Raw genomic sequence first — 20,612 nt, 5'->3', positions numbered from 1 at the left:
ATCACCCATTCACAGTTCACCAGAGCAGGAAGCTGCAGCAAGTGTTGCAAAAGCAGCTTGTCATTGGTCTGTGCCAGTGCTGCCTGCAGGAGTCAGAGCTGGACAATAAAAAAAAAAATACCAAGAAAAAATTATTTATTTTTTATTATTATTATTATAAATTATTATTTATTAACTGACTCGAATCAGTTCAAACAGATTTACAAGTTGTTGGGTTCAGGGTGGTTTTTTTCAGGGCTGAATTCCATCGTGGCAGATTTTCAGCCATCTCTGCTCCTGTACTTCAAAGTGCTCACCACCACTACAGCCCTGCTTCAAGTGCTGATGGGCTGATTTCTTGGGGGGAAAAAAACCAAAATAAAATTCAGGTGTCCACTTGTTTGAAGTCTCATGTACTACAAAGTCTTGTCATCCAGCCTAAGAGCCCTGTTCCCAACAGTGAACTGGGAGGTTGAATTATTACCTGAGGTAAAGGCTGAGCATGGGGTTTCTGTGTCTTTAATCACAGCAGTGATTCCATGGGAACACCCCTCCCCAGGCTGGAGAGCTCCCAGGGAATCCCAAATGATCCCAAATCATACTGGACTATCCCACCAGTAAATCCATATCTGGGCTAATTCTCATTTTCCCTCAGAAGATGTGAGAAATGCAGAAGCCACATATGGGAGTTCTACGCTGGGAGAAATAGCACCACATGTGAATAGTGACAGCATTTTGGAGGTTATAATTTGTTATAGAAAATATTCCAATAATTTTTGTTATTTGATTGACAGGTGAAAATCCCAGCAGATTTCTATTTCAGTATGAATTATAATTTTTACCAGGTCATACCATACATGTTCCCTACTGACACTGAGGATTCCATTGTCTTTTCTGTCAGTACAAAAACTCCACCAATATCAATTCCATTTTCAAATCTGAGGGGGGATGGACAGACCCCACACAGAGAGCGGGAAGGAGGGGGGCAAATCAATAGATAAAAAATCAGATTTCCAGTGTCTCTCAGCTAACAGGTCTGTCCCACCCTGGCCAAGTCTTTAAAGGCAACCTAGCCTTCTCACTAGAGCTGTATTCTCAAAATTGACTGGGTACTTAGTAGGCACTGAAGTCCATAAATATTTCACAAGGAAAAGAATGCATTTCCCAAGCATTGACTAGCTACATATATTATTTATATGAAACCATAACTTAAGTTGAAAAACAATAAATGCTTCAACAACAGACCTGTTCACAACCTACTCCATTACTAAATAAAATGGGCTCTGCCTGTTCCTGAGGATCCTGGAACTATGCAGAAATTCACTGAGACCTGCAGAGAAACCCAACCTACAAAGGTGCAGGATGAGATTGAAGCCACTGCACCAATACCAGTTAAGACAAGAGATTACAAGGAGCTGAAAATCATTTACATTTCATATTTGTGCTGCACTTTATGTTGGTGTTTGAGGTCAGGTCTCCCACTCTAAATTAGGGCAGGGAAAGCACAAGAAGGGAGAGGTGTTACCTCCTTTTTCATACCCAAACCATCCGAGTTCAGGGAGATTCAGGATTCCATTTTCCACCACCAAGCCCCCAGCACAGCTCACCAGTAGCCTTTTCCAGAGGAACAAGGTGCTACAAAAAAAGATGAGGCTCAGAAAAACCAGAGATTGCAGATTCCAGATTGATGCCAAAAGACTCCTGAAGATCTGGGAAGTGCACTGAGACTTCCCACTTCCCAAACAACTTCACTACGAAACTCCCCCTTCTTGGTGAAAGATCTTCAGAGAGGTTTTTCAATGGTTGCTTTGTCATTCAACCTGTTCAACCCCGCAGAGGAGGCCTCTCAGAGGAGGTGTAACAGACTAATGCTCTTTTGCCTGAAGCACTCATAACATTAATGGAAGTTAATTCTGCCGGTGGAAAAGGTTTAAGTGAGTTTTGCTAGCTCATAACCACAGCTAGGGAGAAGGGAAAAGCTTTTGGAGCAAGTGGATCCAAGATGTAGGCATTACCTCCACCATTTATGTGTTTACCACTCAGCTGGCAGCTAATGGCCCATGTATAAACTCAGGATGAAAGTGGGTAAAATAAATTGCATTCTTTGGAACAACCATCTCTTCTTTCAGCGGCACAGAAAAAAAAGCATCCAAAATGCACCCTGGAAAGCTATTTTGAGTTTGTTCTTTTGGCAAGACACAGAAAGTGCCAAGATAAAGTCAGTCAATTCAGTATTGTGAAGGGAGGGGGGAAAGGCAATAAAAACAGTGGAAGCTCTGAAGACAAGACTCACCTCAGTGCAGACAGCAAGAAGGATATTTATGCACTATTTATACCACTCCAAGTGCAAATTTTGCCTTGCATCGATTACAATTCACATCTCAAAGATCTTTCTGCAGCTCTGGCATAATTCTAATAACTCAGGAGCTGAGGAGAAGGGAAACTGCAGCCACTTTGGGCAGGATCATCTGGCGCATCCCTGTCCTCTCACAGCCCAGGGCATCACACACATCCTGACAAACACCCAGACAGAGCAGGCTGGAAGCTGCAGCACGACAGAGGCTGTGATAGCAACGGAGCATTTCCCAGGCATGTCCTTGCTGTTTCCTGCCTCTGCCTCCATCCCCTGCACTGAGTGGGAGGGGGAAGGTTTGGGGTGCTTGGTTTTGCAGTGATGTGTGGGGACAGTGACAGAAGAAGGAAGGAAGGAGCTGTGTCAGTGGGGTGAAGCTGGCTGTGCTTGTGCCTCCCCTCCTCCTGTGAAGGGCCAAGGCAGAAAGGTGTCCCTGCAGCCACTCCAGAGCTCCCACTGACCCAGCCCTGCTCTCCTGCTGTCCCCTTGCCTGGCAGAGAAGAGTCTGGATCCCCACCCCAGCTGAGCAGAGCTCTGAGCAGTGAAGCCCACCCACTCATTACAGCGCTGTGGTTTATGTGGCAGGTGCGAACTAATGCAGCGCGCTTGGATCCAAGAGCCCTCAGCAAGAGACAGGAAGATAAATAACTTTGGGAAAGGGGGTGTTGACAAGCAGAGACTTGTGGAAAGTGACTGGAAGGATCAGGAGTCTGCACACCCAGCTCCCCCCACTCCTACAGCAGCCAAAAAGCATCCCCACCATCGCAGCATCACTGCTCTCTGTGCCCCATTTTCCTTTGAAAAGGCATTTCAGGGAAGTTCTGCTTTGGCTGAAAGAGCCAACTCACCCTCAACACCTGCTCCTTCCAAGGCTTCTGCCAAAGAGGATTTCTGGTGGCACCATGAAGATAGGGCTCCACATCCCCACTAAAGCCAGACTCCACAGCCTCTGTTAGGGCTGGTTCTTTGCCCCAGCAGGCTGATCCTCCTGGCTGGCAATGCTGCCAGCAGCTAGCAGGAGGCAGAGAGTGACAGAATCCCTGGAAAGGATTATTCAGCCCTGTGATCCCAGACAGTGCCCTATGAGATTGGAATGAACACCCAATTCGGCTTCACCCGATTCCAGCACCAAACACACCTCCAGGAAGTGATTTCCCCTGATTTCTGCAGCACTAACAGCAGGGACCATCCTGCAGACCTGAGTGAGAGCACGGAGCAGCTCCCAGGAATGTGCTGTGTGCGGGATGTTGGTATCCATGGACAGCCCAGGTGATCCCAGTGATTCCACCCAAGGACAGAGGATGAGAGTAGGACTGTGTCCATCCCAACCTCTCCACACCAGCCTCAGGCAGCTATGGATTTGCACAGTCTGCTTGTGAAGGCCTGGGAAAGGAAACCCTACACAACAGTGGGAAATCACATCCAGCTCTGTCACTCTGAGGGCTCATGCTATAAAACCTTCATTGCTCCAATCCGTGAAGCAAAATGACAAATGGCTCCAGTCAAAAGCTTACAGTCAGGACCTAAATCTTCCACCACCCCCTTTCTGCCTGAATTCATTTTAGGTGTTCTGTGAGATAAATTGAATTTTGCATTCTTCCAACTGCAAAAATAGGTTGTTCTAGCTATTAAAATAAATATATGAAGAAAAAAAATTGAAAACATGGAAAAGAAAGGAAATATTAGTGTACTCAGAAGTCAGAGTCATGGTAAAGAATCACAGTGGTACTGAGTCACCTGTGCTATATTTCTTCAGGGGCAAAAATGAAGAAAGAAAATAAAGGGAAAAAAATAAAAATCCCACACCTTTTCAGAGAGACTCTTTTTGAAGAGAGTTTAAGGTTAAAATAAAAACAAGTGTCATGACTTCAGTTGCACTGCACCAGCTGACTGACTTCAGTGGGAGCAAGGGCCAAATTTTTTTAATCTTCTCCTTATACCTCCAGCAGCTGTAGGGCATCCCCTGAGCAGTTTGGGGGGTTTGTGCCTGAATTACAGATTTTGCCCAGTTTGGTTATGTTCTTCCAGCAGCCTTTCTCCTCCCTCTTCCACAGGGCTCCACACATCACTCTTCTCTAGCTGGCCAAGTTCAGTCCTACACAGAAGACACTAGAAAATTTTAATGGATTGTCCTGGATGTCCCAGGACGAGGCTGGAGGATGCTCCTGGAAATTGTCCTGGTCCCTCAGTCACCATTCCCTCCTTTCACATCCCTTCATGCTGGTTAATGGATTTACCTTCCACCAAAACTTCAGCGAGAAGTTCTACACTCCTCAAGAAGTGAAAGCCAAAAATTCCAGATACCAAAGCTCCAGAGGCTAAAACTGAAGAGACTGGTACCTACATGTTTGTATAGCTGTAAAGCTCCCCTGAAGCTGTAAAGCAGCATTTATCACTTCTCTGAGTCTTCCATCACCTCAGTCACCCACTAGACCAGATCTCTTGGGTCAGCCCCTCTGACCTGTTCAGTAGAATATTGTTTATTCTGACAGTTGCAGATCAAGCTCAACTGGATCTATTTACCAGACTTAGGGAAGAAACTCTTGAAAGGCAAAGATACTTTAAATTTAAGCATCTGATTTTTTTCTTAGAGAAAAATATTTCTAGGTTGACATTTCGTTTCAAATCAAATAAAATATTTCACTTAAAGTTCTTACTGATTTTTTCTTCAATTCAGCCAACAAAACAAAAAGTTATTATCAGTTATTTGCACAGTGCTGCTTAGATTTGGGCACTGAATAGATTTCAGTGCAGACAAAAACCAAACAAGTGCTGTGTTGCTAACTCTGACCAGCTTACTCTTAGTTCTGCAATAGTGGATTTTTTTTAAAGCTCCAGCTTCTTGAACCATGTGATTCCATGAATATCTCAGCTTGCTTTCCCACTGAAAGTAGAGGTCTGATAATTTGAGTTGCAAACATAAGCTCACATTGTGAAGCACTAAATGCTCCAAACAAGCAAAACATGAATTTTTCCATCTTACTGATTTTAAAGTCAGTCTCCTCATATGGGGCAGATATTATTTGTGATTTTTGAACTCTTAGGATAGAAACTACTGTAAATGACTTTCCAGGAGCTATTTGAGAAAGAAATCTCCATCCTTGGGGCTTTTGACCCTTCTCTGTTCTTGACCTCCTCCCCTGTGTTTTGGGGAAGGAAACCATCAGGCAGCTCAGCCCCAACCCCGACAAACAGCAAGAGTTAATTTGGTGCAATGTATCTGAGTGTAGTAACTGATTACATTTTTCCCCAAAGGAAACTTCAGTTAATTTGGTTAGTGACTCATATGCCAGGCTGCCAATTACAACACAGATGATTACACACATAAATTCACGTCGGAGTGGCTCAACGATCACAGGGAGGGGGAAAAAAAAAAAAATAAGAAAAAAGGAAAAGAATAAAAAAGAAGCAGAAAGGAAAAAAAAAGGCTCCCCTTTACCTTCCTGGGGCTGGGGGTGGGTAAGAGCCCACCCTGCAAGGTGCTGGGTGCCCATGCAGGCCTCTGGAGACTGAGTGCCAAAAGCTGTGAGACTGGGACGTGCCATCCCTGCAATGGCAGTGTCTGTAGCTTTCCATTTGGGATTTTCACTGCAGAAATGTGTGGCACGCTCTCTAAAAGATTGTTTGCCAGTATCGTTAGAGGAATCCATACACAAAGAGAGCAGGAAGGAGGTTAAATGAGCAGTGCTTGGCAGTACATCAGTAAATCATTTAAAGATAACCTGTGCATACCAATACCTAAAAAAAAAAAAAAAATCCAATTAAAGTAACTTATTGCAAACCTAGTCCCATTTCTGAAATGCTTTATATTCCTAAGGAGGAGTGGGAGAGGGAGAGGAAAGAAACAGGACAAGGAGTGAAAGTCTGATGCTATCACATGAGGAAAGCCCAGGCTGGGGATGGAAAAAGAATTCCTACATGCCTCATCAATCGAAATCAATACCAAGGGGGCTTGGCCAGGCTCCTGAATACATATATTCAGAGAAAATGAGACTTTGCACTTAAAAGCAATGGGAAGTTTTGACATTGGTGGAGAGTGTAGGAGGAAGAAGGTTTTCTTTTATCTTAAAAGAAAGACACTTCACTGGCCTCAAATGCGTTTCTAGCTAGACATCCCTGCAGATAAACATCTGCGTGCATTTCCTGCAGCGAGGGTCAGCAGGCTGCAGTGGGGGAACTCATGCAGCTCCTTGCTGGGGAGGTTGAAATCCTTTACAAACAGTAATTAAGCTTCGTGGCACCAGGGTACTATTATACCAGTTTTACAAGGGAATAAAAAGAATGTGGCAGCAAAGTGATTTGCCCAAGGTCATCCAGCAAGTCAGTGGCAGAACCAAGTACTATACACAGATGCCTGATCTCCCATCCTCACCTCTCACCAGCAGAGAAGTCCCCTATCTTGGCCTTTATTAAATAACCATTACAAAATGTATTAATTTTAATTTGGAACTATGCAAATTGACTCTTTCCCAAAAGACAGCAATTGGCTGTTAAATAAATACCGAGTGATTATTGCAATCATATTTGCTGATGAGTGGATCATCAGTGTAATGTGCTGGGTTCAATAAAAAGGTTATTGCCTGTCAAATAAACATGATGAGCAGAGCCTGGACTGATGTGGGACAAACCCAGCAGCCACTGGCTTTGGTGGGAGCTCCAGCTGCTCAGCACCTTTTAGAGGCTGAGTTCAAGTACTTCTTCCAGTATGTAGAGAGAAAACTGGTGCTGCCAAAGCAGCACTAATTCCATCAGCAAGATGACCTTAGGTCAGCCCTGGCACCCTAAACTCGACTGTGAGAGTAGTTAAGTCTCACTGATTTCTGTAAACACAGCTCAGTGTGCAACGCTGTTCTTAACAAGGGTAAAAGTAGCAAAAATAATTCCTGTAGTATGAAAGGATGGGGTGATTTTAGGATTAGTGTTAAATTAAATGCAGAAGGATCTTGCTTCTGTTTTTATTATAAGTCAGCAGAAGGAGAGAGCTGTAAATACAGCTGAAAGGCCAGATTAGGTCTTTCAGAGAGATGGCCTGCACACAGAGAATTTTTAAGTTTAAGTCGCCAGTTTCTTTTGTGTTTGTAAGAACGGTGTTTGTCCTCCAGCAGACAGCCAAGGATGCATAAAAAAGCCCCTGTACATGCAGAACCGCTTGTCACACACCGAGGAAATCACCTTGCTGGGAACTCAGCCGCCGCTTTCCGGGGAGCAGCTGTGTGCCGGGGATGTGCTTGGGCATCATCGCGGCGGTGATGCAGGGCCGGGGCAGGAGCAGGGTTTTTCCCGGGGGCTGTGGCAGGGCAGGCAGTTCCCAGGGACGGCACTAGGTGGTGGCCGAGCCGCTGGCGAGGCGCTGCGGCATCGCCAGCACCGCGCTCCGGGAGAAATGGGCTTGATTGAAACCCCTAATGTCTCGCATTAAGGGCTAATGTCCTCCCGAACGCTGGCACAGAGGCGGCCAGGACGAGCTGTACCGCTCGGAGAGAACGCTTCTTACCATTCTTATCTGCAGACCTTCGCAGGGTGTTCTTTTCCCGTCAATGTTTCCTTAAAATAGATACTTCTTTTTTTATTTTTATTATTTTTTTTTCATTTTTTATTCTCTCTCCCCTCCCTCTCCCCTCCCTCTTAGCCCGTTTAGGGTTTTGCTGCTGAAGGTTGAGATAGGGATTTTAGGAGATGCTCGATTTCAGTTTGGAAAGCATGGAATGCGCCCTCTCTACCAGCGCAGCCGCGCACTCACATGCCAATTAGAATGTTAATAATAATTAAGTGTCTTACTCCTAAGACGCTCCTACACAGGGGAACGCTAAAGTGCCAGTCAGCTCATTTCATTACATGCAGGCAGACACCTCTCAAGACCTCGTGTGTTTGCTAAGGGAGCGGAGCGGTTCCAGCTCTGGCCAATCTGATTCCAGATGATCTGCTCAACAAACAAATTAGAGCAGCCTACAGAAAGAAACTTGCACCAGAAAAAAAGTCCAGCTGTGGCAGCTGAGCTCTAACTTTCACCTCAAAAAGCCACAGCAAATACATACGGAGCGAACCCTATAAATTTCCAGCGTGCAGGGGTTTGTGGGAGTCTTTATCTAGCTCTGGTTCACACGCTTCAAAGCGGCTCCGTTTCAGATTTGAGATAATCCCCTAATTAAACACAAACTCAAGCCTTAAGCTGCATGTCATCTGATTTCTACCCCAAAAATCAGGGCTGGACACAGACTCTGTAGGGCTGTTGAGCTTGTTCAGCTCTGAGGTTCCATTGGAGTGGGCAGCAAGGGCTGGTCCAGAGGTCGCTTCCATCTGTGAGAGCCACGTGGGTCCCACCTTGCCCAGCTCCCAGGAGTGCTGCACTCTGCCTCAAGCTCACCACAACCTGCTGCTGATTCACAAACCCAGCCTTGCCAGCAGCTACATCCTTTGGTGGGCAAGAGGATGGGAGGTTAGCAAGATTTGGAAGAGTTCTTGGGCTCAAGGCTTGCTTTTCAGGGAACACCCAGGAGGGAGTTGGGAAGAAAAGCTTGGATACAGTTCTCATCAGCAGAACCTTTTGAGTGACTCTGAAGAGTTCTGCAGTTGAATTGTACCTGGCTAAAGGGAATGAACTTAATATGTTTCTGATAACAGAAATATTTATGGCTACTTTTCACCCAAAGCTCCACTTTCAGAAGAAGGAAAAAAAAGGAAAAAAGAAAAAGAAAAAAAAGTGAGACAAGAAGCAAAATCTCCAGGAGCAGGAAAAGAGAAAACTCTATTTGTCCAGAGCACACACCAAATAAACCAGATACAAAATAAGTTAAAGCAAGACTGAGTCATTCACATTTCCAATAAATTAAAGGGGAAAAAAATGCTGTCATTTTTCACTCTATTTCACATCAGAGAGCAATCATAACAGACTATTCACTTAATGCGATGATGATTTTACCCCTGCCCCCAAGGGGTTTCTCTGCCTCTCTTGCACAGCCCTGAAAATTATCACATTTGCCCCCATTTTACATCTCTCCCCACACCCAGTTTGTCCCATTTCAAATGCTTTGGGTTCTTACATCTGCTGTCATTCTCTTTTTACTATCCTTTGATTTTTACCAGCTGCAAGAGAAAAAAAAAATACAGAAACCCATGTATCTGATTAGATGTGCATGACACACAAAGCTACACCTGAATGTACAGCTGAGTTCACCCAGACCCAGTTTTCCCAAAAGATCAGAAGTCTGAACAAAATCAAGCCAATCCAGGAACACAAATCTCATAAAGAAGGCTCCCCTGGGTCCTATTTCCAGTTTCTCCACAGATAACCCGAGGGGATGCTGTGGGGCCAACTCACCACTGTGGTAAGGAATTTCACATACCCAGCTTCAATTTTATCTCCAGCCCTTGGGAAGTAAAAAGCTAAATGAGCAATCTAAAGTGAAGACTCAGCTTCCCCTTGAACTAGAACTTTTCTAAGCCACCACGGAGTTTGAAAGTTTTGTTAAGCCGAGTACTAATGACTTTTATTGCAGAAATTCAGTGAAAAGAGTCATTGCACTTGGGTTAGGGGAGACCTCCAAAATCCCTTGTGCAAACTCCTGCTCAAAGCAGGACTAAGTCACAGTGCTGTAACACAAGATCTTGGAGCAGAAGAGAGCAGATGTGGGGATGTTTCCAGGTAAAGGTCTTCCCAGAGCTTTTCAGAAATTTTTATCAAAGCCTAGCAGTACATAAGCAGTTTGCTCTAGAGCACAGCAGCTGCTGTGTTATTCAATAAAAAGATTTTCTATATTGCATTGCTAGTGTCCACTGGGCTTCTAAAAACATTACACAAGGTAAAATCAGAAGTGTATGGTGGAAACCAAAAGGGAAATGGCTGCATTTGAGTTTAGCACAAAAACCCAGTTATAATTTCACAGGAGAACGGAGGGAGAATGGAGTAAACTCCTACACTGCTCTTACTGCTTGGAGATTCTGCCATAGTGAGGCTGAGAGCCGAGAGCAACCTGGAGACTCAGTGTGGGTATTCACTCCCACAGGGATGCTGCTGGCTGACTTAACTGGAACTGCATTTGAGCAGAATGTTTCAGATCTTCTGCCCACTTTGTACGAGATCAAATTCTATCCACTCACTTATGAGCAAGAACTTCTGCTTTCTCAAAACATTAACTGCAAATTTTAAACATAGAATAGTAACACAACATGCAAAATAAGTTTGAATAACTCTAGGTGATTTGCACTAGCATTACTCTGCACACACAAATTCTTAAACTGTGGAAATAGTGAGGTATTTTGATAATAATTTTCCTCTCAGCTGTATAGTAACAAATAAATCTGTTCTATTGTTATCGAAGGCAATAGTGAAACTGTATGAGAATATCTGAAAATGTAAGAAGTCTTGAAAAAGTCAAATAGTCTGAGCTTTGTAATTCACAGTTGTCTGATAAGACTAATGTTAGTTTTTGGACACATCACAATCTATAAATTACAGGAAAATTACCTGGGCAATTAGCTGGAAGCAAAATAAGCATCCTCCTATTCTGTAAAACACAGCAAATTATTTTATAAATAAGCATTTGATCAAACAATCATTTGATCTTGAGAGCTGTGTAATCATAGTTTTCAATCACTTTTCCTTAGCTGCCAAGAGTTTCAGCCTCACAGAAGCTCTATCATTTTGTCAACCTCCAGTGCACAGAAATGTTGAGGCATGTCCCCACAAGATGCTCATCTTGCAGTTAAAGCCATGAGATGTTACTTTTTACATTAGCTGAGAATTGCCCAGTTGCAGTTTTTAAGTTTGTTAAGGATGACAAAGATGAGCATGACAGACTCGCTGTGATTAAATGCCTCTTGGATTTATTTCACAACACGCTAAATGTTTCTTATGATACAATCTTAAAATTAGAATGAACTGATCTCGTACCTACTGAAGTCTATGACATGATGAATTCTCTGGAGGGTAAATTACAATGAAACATTGGTAGCAAATTACGTGGTTATAAATGTAGCTCATCCAAAAACACCTCATGACAACAACATGAACTCTGTTCAGTGTCTGATGTCAGCAAATATGACCATTTTCACCTTCATTCAGGGGGGAACCGGCCTTCACAAAGGAGCTAAGATTCTACAAAAGCTCAACTGGAACTTTGCTGAGAAACACTTTCTATATTATATGCTAAAAATTAAGTGAGGTGTGCATGCACTTCTCAAGTATTGAATTTGGACATGGTATATTGCTTTATATTCGGAGCTCTGGTTCTTTCAATTTCTTATAGTTTGTGGAATTAATTATGTCCATTTCTACCTCAAATACAGAAGGGGAACAAATAATTTCCTTGGATAAACGGACTTGAACAGATTGCAGTAGACCACAAAATATTGATTATGTAAAGTTTGAACTTCAAATTAAGGCACAAATGAAGGTTAATTCCAGTTATTCATGTAAAGAGTCTTATGACTTGCTTTAAAAATATATTGAAAAAGTATCAAAACTGGTCATAAGCACTATTTTCAGTAACAAATTGAAGTCTACAGGACTGAATTGCATATTCAAGGGTAGTAGATGTGAACATAAGGACTTGAAAAAACAGATGATTTGCTAAGGGAAATGACATTTCTTTAAATTGCTCCTTCAAAAGGGCATTCTTCCCTTAATCACGTAGTTCTTTCCAAGGTGGGTGATCATCCTGCTCAGGATGCAGAAGACATGGTCAGAGCAGCCCTAGATTCCCGCTAAGCCCAGCCACAAAGCCTCCTTTGGTTGTACTCAGTCATCAGCAAAGTGGAACAGTGGCTCTGACTGCCAGGCTGCAGCTGGAGACAGGCAAGGAGGGTTTGGTTCCACCTTTTCCTGGGCAGATCCCGCTCACTTGGATGAGGGGATGTAACCAGAGCTTCCCATGGGGACTTTGGACTGTTGTGTGCTCTCTGCCATAACCACACCAAACCAGCTGTGCTTTGGAACAGCAGCTGGAAATGGCCAGCTCCAAGGGGTCAGGGACCTGCCCTATGTTCTGGAGGTATCACTGCATTATTTTTTATTTTCCCCCAGGTAATCAGGATGTTTTTGCTGTAATTAGTATTAAATTTTCAGTATGACTGGTCTGGAGTCCTATATGCACACATCATTTCAGGACACTGTGCTGAATCCTGAGTTCACAGAGCCAAAGAAACAGCCCTAGTTGTGCTCACACTTCCTCTGGAGCTCTGGAGGAAAATTCAAACCAGGGAAACTGAGTCTCTCTCACAGTAAAACCAAGCCAGTGTGAAGACAGTTTGAACAAGCTGGGATTTGGGCCTTCACTGTCTCCTGAGGGTTCAAGCTGACAAGATAGACACCACTAACGGAATTCAAACTTCTGACAGGCTCCAGTACCCTGAAACAGCTTCCTGGGTGAAATTATATCCCAATGTCACAAGGGGCTGTCCAGCTGTGACAGACTCTCACTAAGGTGGTGTGGCCCACAGAACTTTCCTGCTTTCACCTGTGCTCTTGACCACTTTGAAATAAATCCAGGGGAGTGTCTGTCTTCAGCAGCAAGGTGGACCAAGGCTTTTCCACATACCTCTACAACCCAGTCAAATCCTTCTGGTATTTTAATATAAGGCTTTAGGAAGCTTCATATGGTTGTGTTTCCTTTTTAGCATTAGCACATACCCACACCCAGCACTTCATTTTCCTAAAATACAAATGTGTACATGTATAATAAAAAAACCTTGACAAGTCCTAGTCAGAATTTAAGAAATTTTAGACCTGGAAACCTGTGCACCTAAAAAAGGATCAAATGTTTCACTTGCACTACTAATTTCTGATTCCACAGCCTGAGGATGCAGAACAGCAGTCCAAGGGGCACGTGCTACAGAATGTCAGCTGGCATCAGCAAAGGTGCCGTGGATGCTGCAGAGCTCTCCTGTAAGACTGCTGACTGTTTTCATGGCATCACATGAAACACAGAAATGAATAGCTTCTCTTCTATGATCACAGCATGAAAGTTTTGCTTTGCTGTCTATCCCTTCTCATTAAAAGCACAAAACACAACACAAGACAGGGATTAGACACAGAGCAGGCAAACGCAACAGAGCCACAGGGAAGAGCTCAAGGAGTAAAGGGATTGGCACATGTGCCAATAAAGGCAGCCCTGGTGTCAGCTACAAGTTGCACCCTCAGAAGCCAGAACTGAATTTCACTCAGAGAGCAGAGGAACAATAGGCACAGACACTCCAGACCACACAGGCATGTACACCCAGTTCCTTCTCCTGAGCTTCAGTGCAGGTGTTAAAAGAAGACTCTCCCACAGCAAACTGTCATAAAACTGTTACTTTTTCTTTTCTCAAGTCCTCTTAAAAACAAACAGGCATACACTCTTTTCCTGTGAAGCAAGTTTAGGGTTTTTTTCCTATTTAAATTACAAACACATCAGAAGTCTCTCTCACCACAGCGCATCCTGTCTTTTCTCTGTCTGACATTTAGAGTACAAACTCTTTAGGGCAGGCTCTGTCTTTAGTTTTTATGTCTCATACAGAGCCAAGACATATTCTCAGTGTTAAACAGTAAGTAAAAAAGGCCCATCTATATTCACGAGGTTACATGACACATGCCCAGCTTATCTGTGATACACACATGGCATGGTCAGTAGAACAGGTCTGTACAAACAAACTCTCCATGCACACACAACAAAACAGATCCTGACTTGTGTGCTGGGGCCTGCACACCTGGTACAGTGCACACAGGAGGGCCTTGTTCATGCATCTGATTTTCAGAAGTGCCCAGGATCCCTGTAGACTGGGAGGAACAGGGAGAAGCAGGGAGGAGGAGGAGGACTGCAGAGGGAAGCTGTCGTGTCCAGCTCAGCTCCTGGCAGTGCTGTTGGTGAGGTTGGGGAAGGTGGGAGTGACTCAGGCACACAAACATCGTGCACTGCACTGTAGGGCTGAGGAAGGGTGAGAACCCCTGCCCGCTGTGACCCCTTCCCTGGGCAAAAGCAAAGCAAATCCATCTCTCTCAACAGTTCCAAGTAGCAGCTCCAGTCAGGCGCCATGATGACATCAGCCCTGCTTTCGCAATTATTTAACCTCTGTCGTTCAGATCAGCAATGAACCAGCAAGGGTGACTAATACACACATCAGCCCTGAGAAGTTATCAACACACCAAACAGGGGGCCGGCCCTCAGGAGTGAACTCTGCTTTCAGGAGGCTGTTTGCTCTGTATTTGGGGGAAGATTGTATGAAATTGAACATTAGGTGTCCATAAAAATCTCCAGGAAAAGCTCTGTGTGCCGTGGCAGTGTCGTTCCTTTTGCCAGAAGGATGCAGATGCAGCAGATATTTGCTTTTTCTCATTTCTGCCTGTCATTTTGCACTACTCCCCTCCAACTCTGGCTCCTGCTTTCACTCCTCATACAAGCATGGAAAAAGTAGCTTCTCTTAACAGACATCTACAATAAACATGCCGATACTTGAGATGTAAACTGAGAGGCTGGCATTATAACAGAGCCTCTAAATCAACCTCAGGACCTTGTTAGCATAATTAGTGATAGGACTGGTGGCTTACAAGATCCAGGACAGAAAATGGAAAAATAGTAATAACAATAAAAAAATGCAGTTGTATCCTAGCAATTGCTGGGATGATTGCTGATGGTTCAAAAGCAAGTCATATCTTGCGTGAGACAAATACATTTTATATGATGTTTAATCTCACAGGAATTCTGCCGGAAATACTCAGAAGCTTGTTAGAGGAAAATATGAGAAGCTACTCATGTGAACAATAAAAGATTCTTGTGTGGTGGAGCTACTGTGACTCCCATGCTGCTAATAGGTGCACATCTTGCAATTACAGGCATACTGAAAAATAATGCTGCATTCACTGCTCCTATTTACTAATTTGAAGAAGAGAAGAAGACAGCTTTGGAGAAGAAGACAGTCCTGGACATCCTTCCAGCTTAAACTCAGGTAAGGTAGAGAAGCACAGGGGACAAAATTTGTTCAAGATCACCTGGAAGTCAGTGGCAGAGCAAGGAAAAATACCTGTCTATAAGGCATCTGAGAGCACTAATAAGTTTTGATGGCCCTAATCAGTCTGACCTGCAGCCTCCACCCTCTGCTCATGGTCAGGTGTCTCACTGAAGCTCAGGTCTTTAGTCACCAAATGAGCAAAGCTGAGTGCCTGCCCCCAGCTTACACACAGAGGTGCCTGTGCCTGTCCAGGGACCTTGTAGATCTTGACCCACTAATTTCCCAGCTTGACCTCAGGCCAAGCTCATCGCTGTGGCCCTGCCCAGTGATAACCAGGCTGTGTCTGACCATTATTAGCCTTACTGATCCTGACCTGTGGATTCACTTCCTGGCTTGAGGTCGGACCTGCCCCATCACCACAAAATTGTCTGATGCTCTGGACTCCAGGCTGAGGTTGGCTGCCACTCCCAGCCAGCCCTGCCTGCCTCCCTTGAGGGCTGTGGGGTGGGCCCTGGCTGGTGAGGACCCTGTCCACATTATCCCTGGCAGTTCCCTGTGTCTTTGGGAGCAGATAGTGCCTGCTGCACCCTGACTTGACCCTAACACATCAGCCTGCCTCCCTTGTCTGCATAGTACCCAGGGCAGGAAGAGAAATGCCACGTGTTGATTTGACCAGGGAACAGGCAGAGAGAAATAAGGTACAAACTCAAACTGGAGCTCTTCTTTGCTCCGTGGTTTAAGCATGTCCTTCCTCCCACTTCACATTGGAGATGGCAGCATTGCCTGCCCCAACACAAGGCAGCAGTGAGAGACATTGAAGGGGTTACAGAAGGAGGTTCATGTTCTGCATCAATGTCCCTTGAGAACAACAAATCTTGGCTGACAAGAGTAGAAACAAGAAGAGGCTTTAGCAGGAGGGAGTGATCACAGCAGAGGGCTTGAGAGCACAGGAAGGAAAAGCAGAGACCTGGGAAGGGGAAGCACTGTCAGATTAGCCAGCAGGACAGCCAGAGGAGGCTGATGATGCTCCTGAGGACAGGTTTGTGTGGGCTCAGCAAAGCTCTAGGGCAGCTCTGGTATTTGGGGCTCAGGAAGGCAGAGGGGCTCAGCGAGCACTGTGATGTGCAAAGAGCTCACAGCAAAAGGGCCAGGTTGTCCTTTGCCTGATGTTAGACACATTCCTAAGTGCAGCTGGCATCTGGCATCAGATCCTAGCTTTCTTCAGAAGCCTTCGGTGTGCAGTGCAGAATTCCAGCAGGGTTTGTCTTGCACCGGGGGACCTGGATGTCTGCAGTCCTGGCTCCATGTGTGGAGGGAAGAACAGCTCATCCAATAGTTTGGTCTCTAACTACAATCTCTCCTAAATTAGGCTTTTCACACAGAACAGCAGGAAATTCACATACAGCTCATGCTGAGGTTAAAAGGCAGCAATTGTCTAAATCTTCATATACAGGCAATTATTGGCCTTTTAATTTGGAAGCTAAAGGAGGTGACTCAACAGAAAAGGGTTCAGGCTGAATCAGCAAGATCTTTCTTGGGAGTTAGATATACAGCAAGAAAGCAAAATAACTTAGAGGCAGGCAGGGAAAAAATTGTGTGTATGGAATGCAGCTTTTGCCACAGACAATTTCTACTTTTCCCTCTTCCATTCCTGAGACACCCATGTGCAGCCCATGGAGTGAATTAAGAGAAGAAAGAAGTTAATACCTCCATAGCATCCAATGCTTTAGGTATGTACAAACCTCCTTAGACACAGTTCACTGATCTCCACACAATGGCTCTTCCATGAGAACTGGGCCTTGCTAGAAGTTTATCGTAATTTGAAATTAGAAATCTCTGTCAGCCTCACAATTCACAGTGGTGAAGTAAAGCCCAAGATCCAGGCTTTTAGAGGAATGGATGTAGTGAAGGGAAACTGTGGATTACACTTTTCTGGGGTCCTGCAAGTGGCTAATTAGCCCAGAGAGGCGCTGAAATTCTCTTGGTCTCTGCCTGCTGGAGGCATGCCAAGGGAGTCTGCCTTATTCTTACATGAAGTACTATCTGAAGAAAGATCAAAGGATGAGACCAAGATTTCATGGCTAGTGCATCGGGCAAGTCTGCAGAGGCTTTCAAGATGATCTTTACAATAAAGAGAAAACTCTGCTCAGTGACATCTTAGTTATGGGATGTTCATTTTCCAGCTTTTACTATTAGGAGTGTTAAATTCCTTGTGTCAATTGATGGCCCTATAATTTCACACTCTTCCAATGGGGAAAAAAAAAATTGATGCAGATGTTTTCAGATGCAGTGTAGGCTCAGGTATATTTCTGCAATGTAAAGTCTGAGATTCCTTCACTTTCAAAGGAATTTGGGACACTCATTGGGATGCTTTGGAAAAGGTTACCTTAAGTAACTGTGTCCTTAACAGAGTTACCACTGAAGGCAGTGAGCAAGCCTGCCCTGTGAGTAAATGATTTTTTTTATGGCTAGGGACCAGCTAGCAGAGATGGATGTGGTGTATTCGTGCCCCTTTGCCCTTTCTCCAGAGCACTTTAAAGGACCCTGTAATCATAAATGTAGGAAGAATTTGCTTTCCTTCTGTCCATCCCCACCCTGCTATGGGAAAGAAAAGAATTATTATGACAATTGGGCAACTGTAAACCAGAGTAATTAAGTGATTTGCCAAAGGCCAGGTAGCCAAACTGGGGAACTGAACTCAAGCGTCCTCACTGCTGCTCCTCCCCCATAGCCGATACACACAGACCCTGAAAGGTCGGAATCCTTCTTCCCTGGGGAAGATTTCATTTCCTCCTTTGAACACCGAGGGAGGGGCCCCTCTAAATCACAGGTTAGGCAGGCACTCAACTGAGTTAACACGATGTACTTCCCTGCACCATGTCTTGGAGGTGTAGTTAGGTGTTACTACATGCACTGCTGCAGCTCCTAGAGGTCTCTGCCAAAAGCAAGCCCCATTGTGTTGGCCACCGTTCACACACACTATGAGAGAGTCCCTGCACCCAAAGAACTTTAATATTCTTTGATATTTCTGGGAAACGTTTCATGAGAGAATTTCAACACAGAGTACAGGGCCTGTTTTTTCCTTTTAACCTAGATTACACCAGGATAACTCCATTCACTTCAACACAAACCTGTCAGAGATGAGACCCCAGATCCCTTATGTTGCAGTCTCTCTTCTAAAAAACACTGGAGCATGTATAGCAAATAATCAGGAAATTAGTGGACAGGTGGCATTAATTTTCTCCAATGTCACCAATTTGGTTGCTGTTGTGGAAACACAGCAAGGCACAGAAACTGCTATTTCAGTGCAGAGAGCCATCCCTGAGGCCCAGATGGTGACCATATGATTCTTCCCTCTTATGGACCATAGACATGTTTCCTACCCTTAGAATTTGACTTCTGCTTGCAAAGAGGGCTCACCTAAATCTGCCTACCCCCCACAGAACCTGGGTGCAACACAAGTCCCTTCAAGAATCCAGTAAAGACCCAGACAGAGGGTAAACAATTTCTGGAAAAAGCACAACCTGACTCAATTAGAATTTCCTCTGTGAATAGCTCCCTATGTCAGAACTTAAGGCCCCAATTCATAGGGAAATCTGGGACCCATTTCCTCAGGAATTGCTAGCTATTTACGCAGAGAAAGTACTGCATTCTGATTTTGTTTTCTGGACAGTCTGGAGTGGGCTTTGTGCTCACTTGAATAGATTGGATTTATACTAGGCTGGTAGCAGTGACATGTGAAGAGATCTGTACTTCTAAAACTCGTGTCCTCCAGCATCTCATTTCTTCTCCTTGGCAGAAGGTGTCCAGGTATCAGGAAATGCTGATCTGCTGCTGTAGATGAACAGCATGAACCCCTCCACCCAGCCCAACTTTGTCAAGAGCCCCAAAACTACACCTGGCTGGTACAAAACAGAGTACTTTTCATCTGTCATCTCCTTGCTAAGGAGCCCATGAGCTCCCAAGGCCCAACATGCAGCCTCTAGTCATGATCAGTGTTGGGAGTATAGAGGGATAATGGTTAATACAGAAGAAGCACCTGTGGACCAGAGCCTCATACATCCCATAAAACACACCTCTCTTGGAGTTCTCTTAGCACAGGTGACAGATGTCCTTCCTCAGGAAAGATGCTCCTACGGTGTCCTTTGCTCTGGCAAACGGGACTCGTCTGTGGAGTAAGATGTTACAAGAGAAGAATGAATCTGGTACTGTCTGACCCTCAAGAAATAGTTACAATGATCTCCCAAACCCTCCAGTGTATAATGCACCCTTTTCAAAGGCCCAGCCTTAGCCACACACTCCTGTACAAACAAAATTGGATCTAATTCCAGCTCTTATGGCCTTTCCTAGAGTTAAACAAAGCTTTGTAGAGCTGAATGATAACAAACCACAGAGGGAGAGAGAAACAGCATGAAGAAAAAAAATGCAAAACATTTGTCCCTGACATTTGAAAAATTCTTATTTGCCTAACTCCCCTGATTTCAGCAGAGCAGTATAACTTTATAGCAGCTTCCAAATTCGTGTTTCTTTTTTTTTAAATCACTCTTCTAACGAGGTCTGAAAGCAGCAGAGGAGTTCAGGCAGACGTGTGTAGGCTGTCTCAGACAGCAGGGGCTTCAGGCAAGAAGAATTTCAGGCCAACAGCAGCAAGAAAGAGAAAAGGTTGGTGGTGGAGGAAAAGAAGATGAAGAGGGAAGCAGTGAGAGGCAATTCTTGTGGTTTGGAAGTTCCTGTGGCTCTGTGTACAGTCAGCATTTCTGTCTGCAAACAGAAACATTTCTATTTGCTTTGCAAGCCAGATTTCTCAACCTTTGGCCTTCTGACCTTCACTGTATCTGGCACTGATCAGGTGTGAGATTGCAGCTCCCTGCTCACAGGGGCAGAGCTTTTTCTCTTGGTCCAGCAGCCAGACGAGATGGGGCTCCCCAGAACAAGGCAGACACTCACTGTGGCAATGGCAGTGCAAGGAGAAAGTCCCAAAAACACTCTCTTCAGATGAAGGTTTACCTCAGCTCAGGTTCTTCCATGTTGTCCAATTCCAGTAAAGCCAGACTTGAGGAATGAGAATCTAAGCATGAGCTTCACATTTGCTAAGAATCAGACCCAGGTTCCACCTGCTCAAAGGTACACAGTGCTATCTCTGTTGGAAGAAGAGGAAAGCAATGTCCATATTTGACCATTCTGGTCATTCAATTTGTCCTTATCAAATAAAAATAAAATAAAATAAGGGTTTTTTGAAGGCAGTACAGTTTCTTTATACCGCATGCCCATGTTTATTGCCATATAAAATTCCCTGTTTGACTACACCCCACCCAGGCTCTTGTACACACCTGCATAAGTCTATAATTTTATCCCATGA

General features: G+C 44.4%; 1 long non-coding RNA gene across 1 annotated transcript; it reads right to left on the bottom strand.

Annotated features, from left to right (window-relative positions):
- Positions 1–238: 238 nt before the first annotated feature.
- On the bottom strand, positions 239–19,671 carry LOC131587147 (uncharacterized). The gene is made up of 3 exons (XR_009279309.1): positions 19,330–19,671; positions 1,505–1,614; positions 239–426 (listed from the first exon to the last, which is right to left on the bottom strand). It is a non-coding gene; the product is annotated as an uncharacterized LOC131587147 (long non-coding RNA).
- Positions 19,672–20,612: the final 941 nt, after the last annotated feature.

Source organism: Poecile atricapillus, chromosome 21 (assembly GCF_030490865.1).
Source record: "Poecile atricapillus isolate bPoeAtr1 chromosome 21, bPoeAtr1.hap1, whole genome shotgun sequence".
NCBI classification, from domain to species: Eukaryota; Metazoa; Chordata; class Aves; order Passeriformes; family Paridae; genus Poecile; species Poecile atricapillus.
The sequence above is the reverse complement of the archived record's forward strand: the minus strand, read 5'-3'. Positions and strand labels throughout refer to the sequence as shown.